Raw genomic sequence first — 8,036 nt, 5'->3', positions numbered from 1 at the left:
CTGTGTAAGGAAAGTTTTACTTTAAATTCCATTAAAAACTTTCAAAGCACATCTTTTGTTCTGCTTGGGTAATGTTTCTTGCTGAAGGTTAGGTGTGTTGTCAAAAGGTCTTATTCCTGTATTTGGATCATACTAGAAGTATTTTTTGTTCAGGGACTGTTGGGTACAATGCAGACAACTGAACGGATGTGCTGGCAAAGTGCGACTTGGAACTCTTCATCTACTCACAGGGAAAAAGGGAGAAAATGGTTTGTCTTTTGGGCATTTTTTTCCATGTAATCGTCATCATACCCCTGATACTTTTTCAAACAGGGAAAAAACAAAGGGAACAAAACAACTTCATAAGCAAGAACAATTAATTAATGATACTGTGCTCCTTTTTAAAAGCCTACAAAATTAAATACCACTTCACTTGAAAAGAAATGGTTTCAGCTGTTTCCATTGATACCAGGGAGACAGAAAGTACCTCCCTGTGTTTCCTTCTGAAGAATCCTCTTTTCTTCCAGTGCACCTGATGACTGGGCACACTTCGTAATTATCTCACTTGAGAAAGTTCCTGTGACTTACATTGCAAAAAATCATCCCAGGACCTGCCCACAACTCTGTTAAGTATTACAATGATGAGAAGTGTTGAGCAGTAACATAAATGCACTTTTTTATTAAATCTTTTGTATCTTTTGGGGAACTACATTTTCACAAAAATATACAAAAGAATTTCTTTTTACAAATATTTACATTTGATATCAGAAAACAAAGTTAGCTACATATTTTAAACTTAAATTTGACAAATATAGTCTTAAATTCTGAAACTTAACACTCCAGGAAAGTATTTTAAATTTTTTTTTGAAATAAAGTACTCAAAGTTCATATTCAAATTTAAAAAAACTTAGTTAATGCAAAAATCTGACATATAATTTTTATATATATATATATTTTTTTTTTTTAAATAAACATACAACATTGTTACAGGTATCAGATGTTCATGGTGGAAACCAAAACGGAGTACACAGAAATCAGGACCCTTAGTACAGTAATACGTGACCATACCTTTGGACTAGTTTAAAATACCTTTTTTTTTTCTTTTTTTCCTCTTTTTTCTTTTTTTTTTTCTTTTTTTTTTTTTGGTTAATGCAAGAGGGATTATCTGACACACTCCATAATGAAACACAAAGAACCTGAACAGACAACTGGATTTTAAGCTTAAAGAACTACGGTATCGTATTTTCTTAAGGTGCCCTGACGGAGGGGAGGAGCGGGCGGGCGGGCGCTCACGTTGTGCAGAGCGATGCTGAAACGCATTCCCAGGTGAAAGACTGCAAATTACATTATTTTTTGTATAGAATTTTCCAATGCCTCCATTAGCCGTCCCTTTCAGAAACAGCTGCCACCACGAAGCCATTTTCCCTTTCGGTGTGAGATGAGAATAATCCGTAAGGGTGGCAGAAAGCTACTGCTACCACCTCCATTCCTGAATTTCAACAGCTTTGATGTTTCAGAGCCTACTGTACAATGTTTGAGCATAAGGCAAGCTGCTGCTTTTTCTCTGCTAAAAAAAAATTAAAAAGTGAATAAACCAAGCCACAAAGCTAAAAGTGCATGTATTTTAAAGGGAATGGTTCTAATGCATTACTTAGATTGTTACATTATTTTAAGTGATCATTGTGGTCTTGAGTGTATTATGTGAAATTTTACATTAAAAATGCATTATCTTTCCTCACAAATTGGTAATGCAGCTTTTCCATTACTGAATATAATATGCTGTATAAGCATAACTGAACTAAAAAGCATAAACAAGCTTATAATTACCAGATACTGCTTTAAGAAAAAAACCCCACACAAATGTATTTTGCACCTAAAAGCACAACACAATGATAAATAGTTGCAAGTAAAGGAAAAATAGACCAGCAATGTGGAAAGTACTAGCCAACAGCACCAGTATTTCACAAAAGTACAGAGAACAATTTTTTTTCATGCAATTTGTGCCTGTGTTCATGCTTGGAGTTTTGTTTGAAAGTATATTCATTAAATTCCCAAAGAATATAATGTTTGAAAAATTCATGGAGTTGTGGAAGTACCATTTACAGCTCCACAGCTGAACATCACATACTCAGATTTTAAGTAATGTGCTGGAAAAAGGTATTTAACTGCTTTGCTGCTTGGGAAGAATAAATACCTGACTTCTACCTGCTGGGCATGGAAAGATCCCTCCCAATGTCCCCAATCCCAAGGGTCTACAACTAAGTTAATAGGAAATCCATTTTCAGCAACGCATTGGCTTTGTATTGAAGCCACTGTAGTGACAGGGAGGCTGTGGTTGAAGTTGGCTGAGCTCTCGCAGCTACTACATTTGAAAAAATATTTACTTCGGAGCGGGGGGGAGTTGGGTTAAGGGCTTCTGTGGGAAGGAAAAAGAAGAGTAATGGCAAAAGCTAATAAATGAATAATTGGAGGGTATGATTTTTTTTTTCCCCCCAAAAGACTTATACGCCTGCAGAGGATTGAAACTAAACCAGCCCTAGCACCTCCCTTTCTGAGAACTCACCAATGCAACCCTCATTTCAATAATCTACATTTTTTTCCTTAAACACTCGTCTCCTGCCTCGGCCCTGCTGAGCCCAGCCAAGGATGGCACCAGCTTTCTGAAAGCTGCAGTTGGTGCAGGGATGGGACAGCAGCGCTTGTCCCCTGTGAAAGCAGAATTCCTCTTACGAAACACGGGTAAAGCACAAAAAACATTAATCCTGTAGTTTAAAACATCTGTTCTAGGGGGGGGCACTAACAGTTAAGCAGGTACAACCAGCTTGCTTTGAAAGATGCAGAGTGGTGTGGGTCAGACACAACTGCACATCACTGGAACAAATATGGCAATAATTTTGGGGATATTTTTAAAAGAACAAAAAAAGTTTGAGGTTGGTTGGTTTGGGATTCTTTGTTTGTTTGCTTGTTTTTAAATGAGCTTTCAAATGACATCTGTACTCAAGGTGAGCAAGACATACTAGTAAGGGCAAAATCACTTTAGGGTCTTGAGGTTACCCCACAACATGCAACAGAAACTCAGGAAACTCGTATTTTGGCTTTTAGAAGAGAAATCCAAACACACCGAGTGACAGGAACATATGGCATCTCACGTCCCAAACTCTGCCGTCCTCTGGCAGGTGGAGAAGCATCAGTCCAGCTATTTCTGCAAAGATTTTGTTTCTTACCAAGAATTACTACAGGTAAAAGCCCGGTTCAGTGGTCCGAGCGGCATCTGTAATGAGTTGGGAATTTTTTTAACATAAAGTTTACCTTAAGTCAATTATTTCCTTATTTTGTACTTGTTTATTACGGGATAAAATCAAGAACTTCACTAGTTTATTTCTACTCATATGAAGTCATAGGCTTACATTACATTCACTGTCCCTGACTTTATCACACCCACATTTGGAGGCCTAAGGGAAGGAAGCAAGGAAGGAAAATCCTGCTCCCGTATGATCTGAATTCCTTCTGCAGATACCTGTGTCCGTCACACCTCCAGTTAAACGGAACAAATACAGGCCGTAGCTTTAATGTCTGTCATCTTAAATGTTGGGCACGTCTGGGAACAGACCCAAGAACTGGTGAATAATGCTTCAGTAGGAAAGAAATGAAAGCGGCAGTAATTGAGACTGCTTGGTTATGGAGAGTTTCTTGAAGTAATTCCTTTGGTTTAATATTTTTTGTTTAAAGAACACATTTAGGCCCAGTTGCACAGGAAGCTGAAAATATGGATAAATCAGAAGAAGCTTATTAAAAAAAAAAAAAACCATGTTTGGTTTACGTGGGAAAGATGAGCAGCATTTTAAAATACATCCTTAAACTTTTACCTGAGCTCTCAGTACCACGTAGCATTTTTATATTTACAGTATTTTCCTTGTTACCAACACGCATATGCTGCAGCAGCGGATCTCGGTGTTACCCGCTGTACCGCAGCGGAGGGGCTGTCCTGTGGGTACCCGAGTGGGAGGAACGCCAAACAGAAGCAGCTGCACCTTCCCAAAAGCAGAGCGAGCGGAGCCGCCTGCAGCTTCTCCTCGAACCTCTCCTCCTCTCCTCTCCCCCAAACATGGCCCATGGGAACACCGTGTCTGCCAGTATGGACCCCGCACCCAGCACCGCGCTGGGTCTCTGGTCTTGCCTTTGCCCAGTGAGGAGATTTCCTTCCTCTGTTTTCCTGTTCTCCTTCCTTTCTCCTTTTCTCCAAGTTATAGTTACAGGTTTCCTGTCACTGTTTCCTCCATCCTACGTTCCATCCTTTCAAAAAGAAGTGGAAATTATGAGAGTTGCCTATTTCACCGTGCTCAGACCTTACAGTTTTTCTTGTTGTTTTACACTAGTGGGGAAAACAGAACACATGTTCCATGCCTTTTTTTTTTTTCTTTTTCCCAAAGAAAAAGTGAATTGCTGGTTTATCAGTTACCAAAAGACCAGATGAAGGTTATGACTGTGTGCTGTTGCTGATCCGAGAAGGGGACAGTAAGTGGTCACCTGTTCTGCCCACCTACTAATTTTTACTTATGAATTATTTTTGCAGAGAAACCTATTGTGGCTTTTATGCATATTATACACCTAAAACTATTTTTTTTTTTCCAAAATGAGATATGCAGAGCCTAAGTCTGAAGTCAAAGTTAACTGAAGAGCAGAAGCTGGACAACCAAGGGGACGGGCTTGGTGTAACACACCCCCGTGACTGGTGTGAAGAAAGCGTGGCAGGCTTTGGCAAGCTCATGGATCTGTCCACATGAGCAAAAATCGAATGGTGCTATAAACTTAGGGAAAACAGAGAAGATTGCAAGGAAGCATAAGAAAACCATGAGAAGAAAAGAGTATGCAATTGCAATACAGCTAATGATGTTAAAATCGCTGATGTGGCAATTTATTTTGTGACTTGCCATATTATTTCCTTGTCTGCAGTCTACAGGATGATTCACTTTGTCCAAATCATTGACATTTGTCTATAGCTTACGCTAATGGAATTTAAAGAAAAAAATCTTTAAGGATTAAGGCTTGTCGCATCTGTGACACTGCTAATGAAAGAAGGAAACATGTCACCTTGCCCAGGTAAGAATCGTGTTTGAAACCAAGATCCTCCGCTGTGGCACAGCAAGGCCAGTGCGGGACGGCAGCGCGGTCTGGGCTGCAGCCCGGGGCAGGCGCAGCCTCCACCCCAGGGGCTGCGGCAGGGACGGCACCGCCTGCCTCGGCAAACCCGCAGCCCCAGCAGCGGCGCTCGGGCAGCAGCTGAGAGCCGTGCACCACGGGTTGAAACCCAGCCGCGCCTGAACACCGTCACAGTCCCGCTCTGGGCGTTCAAGTGCTTTATTTTGATCTGGTTCCCAGATCTGGGAGAGAAGTTGTCTGCAATGTGTCTGCTTTCTGCTGGTACAATTCCAGGTCAGCATTAACCTGACCTGTATGAAGTTCAGAGCTATTCTGAAATGAATCTTGCTAATATTGAAATGCTGATATTGAGCGAAGTCAGAAATTACTTGGAATGCGTGCTTTCCCTCAGCTGTCAACAGAAGTGATAAAGTAGCCTTAATTTTCTGAAAGGCTTTCCTAATCTTTAGTTTTACACCATCTCTTGCATTCCCTATCAAGATGAGAAAGTCATTTACAATGACTGTCTCCTTCAGAATGAAAAAAATTAAGATTTCAAGTCTAGATGATTCAATACGTTTGGCTAATTTGTTCTATCTGTCCTAATCTCAACTGTATTCCTCAGTTCCTACACTATGGAAATTTTCAGTTCTAAATGTGTTTATTTTTAATTTTTGTTTGCTCCTAGGAGCTGGATTTTCCTTCTGTCATTCTCTTTTTTTCTAAGCAGATTTAAACAGCTTTCAAGGGGGCTTTTTTTTTTTTTTTACGTGAAATGTCATTTTGCTTTTATTGAATTGATTCTCTAGCTTACTTCTTTTATTACAAAAAATGCTGCTGACTTTAAAAAGCCTAAATATATGTTTGTTGCTAGCCAGAAAGAGTTAGAAAGACAATAAAGCTAGAGAATGAAATCATTCACTATGAGTGATGAAATTATACACAGAACTTTCGCTTCCCCTTCCTTGGGCCTGTATAACCACAGAAGAGGCTTTCTCCAGCTTCGGACAGAGTCCTCCTGCCCACTCATCTTCTCTCTGATTCTTCCAAACAAAAGGCTGTCACCAGTCCCTCCACATTCCAGCTTCTTCCCCGACCCGTCCTATGGGGTTATGTCATCCTGACTTCTCTGCTTCTCTGCAACCAGCCACCAGCTCCCACCGCCTACAGAAACCAGCAGCCTGTTCCATCTACATGTGCTTCAAGCACGGGTGGCAACAATTAGGAAATTACTACAGTAGCATTTCATGTAAACAGCAAATGAGGCACAGTACCAAGCACCATCACACGCAAAAAGACCAAAAGACCACAGAGCTGCCGTCGCTAACCATGCTTACAGCCAGCTGTTCTCTTCAGGACAGAATCGCGGCTTGTCCTACAAAATGTGCTCAGGAAGAAAGCAGCACCTGAGGCTCCACTCACTCCCCAGCATCCATGACCATTCCCAGCTGGCTGACCCCATTTTACCTGGCAAGCCACCGAGCGGTTTGCCAGGGAAAACGCTACCAATGCTGGCTGCCGTAGGAGGAACAAGGCTGGTAGTTCTGTTCTGCAAGAGCTCCTCAGCTTCCAGCTGCCATCCCCACACTCCACAGCAGGGGTGAGGTTGGGAGGAGCACGTGGACGCTCAGAGCGCCCCGCTGCAGCCACCAGCCCCGCGCCCCAGGGCAGCCGCGCTGCAGCTCCCGCTCGGGCGGCCTCGCTGGCGCGGCCTTCGGGGCTCCTCAGGGCAAAAGCACCAATGGACTCATTATCCATGGAGAGGCACAGCGTTAACGAAGGGGTGGGAGGAGATGAGGACGTGGCCAGTGACGGGGATCCGAGGAACAAACCTCGTAATAGTCCACACAGCTCTTTCATTGGGGGAAGGCCTACAGGAGATTATCAGGCTGGGAGACACTGGGACTGGGATTTTCAGGGGAAAACTCAAAGAGGCAGAAAAATTTGGACTTTGACCTGGTAATCTGAGTAGGATGGACTATGAGGGAGCTCTTAACAGCCACCCAACTTGAACCAACAAAAGGCAACTTTAAAACAGAGGCAGGACTTACTTCAAGTCAAGAAGTCCTGCACAGATGTGTTTAATACGGGATAGAATCACAGCTATGGAATAGCATTCTGCAACTGATTTCGCTGGCATAGATGAGATTTAAATGCCAGATACTAATTTTCACATAAAACAGGTAGGCAGGCAACAAGGTTATGAGACAGATCAGGTCTAATCTCAATTCTCAAATGCAACTCCCCTTAAGTAAAAAACGTTACCGGCAAGATCTCCCCATACACTTACGAGCAAATCCACGGAGCCTTTGCCCCTGTCAAATAGCAGCTGCGTGACTGGCAAGACTTTGCTAAGAACCACCATCCTGAGAAACCTCGTAATTTTTTAGTTCGTCAGCTTCTTTAAAATAAACATTTGTTAGACCTTTATATATAAAATATATTATCTAAGACCATTGGGCAACTAGCTCTGTATAGCATATAACAAGCATTTTTGCATTTTTGGACCTAGAGAGCATGGCAGTCTGGCTTATCAACTTTTCTACCCCTTCTCTTCTACATAGAAACCCTCCCATTCCCTCTATAACCAGCATGCACACAAGATGCTTACATGAAGAGATCAGATTTATTTCTTTTTTAGTTTTATCTAGCATAAGAGAATGCAAGGGTAGAATAATATCAAAGCCTACTGAGGGACCTAAACAAATGCCATTGTTAAAAGCAGTGCTGGCTTGCATGGAGAAAACGAGCTTTACATTCACAGCAGAATGTCATTATGAGAGTAATGCTGATAATTAGTGACTTCTGTTCCCTTCTATGTTGCATGAAAATTAACTGCACCGATTAAAAAACAGGTTGTCTGCAATGCATCCTTATGACATGATTTAGACAAACAGCTGATGAAATCTTCCTCACTT

Source organism: Caloenas nicobarica, chromosome 5 (assembly GCF_036013445.1).
Source record: "Caloenas nicobarica isolate bCalNic1 chromosome 5, bCalNic1.hap1, whole genome shotgun sequence".
Taxonomy (NCBI): Eukaryota; Metazoa; Chordata; class Aves; order Columbiformes; family Columbidae; genus Caloenas; species Caloenas nicobarica.
This window is presented reverse-complemented; position numbering follows the sequence as displayed.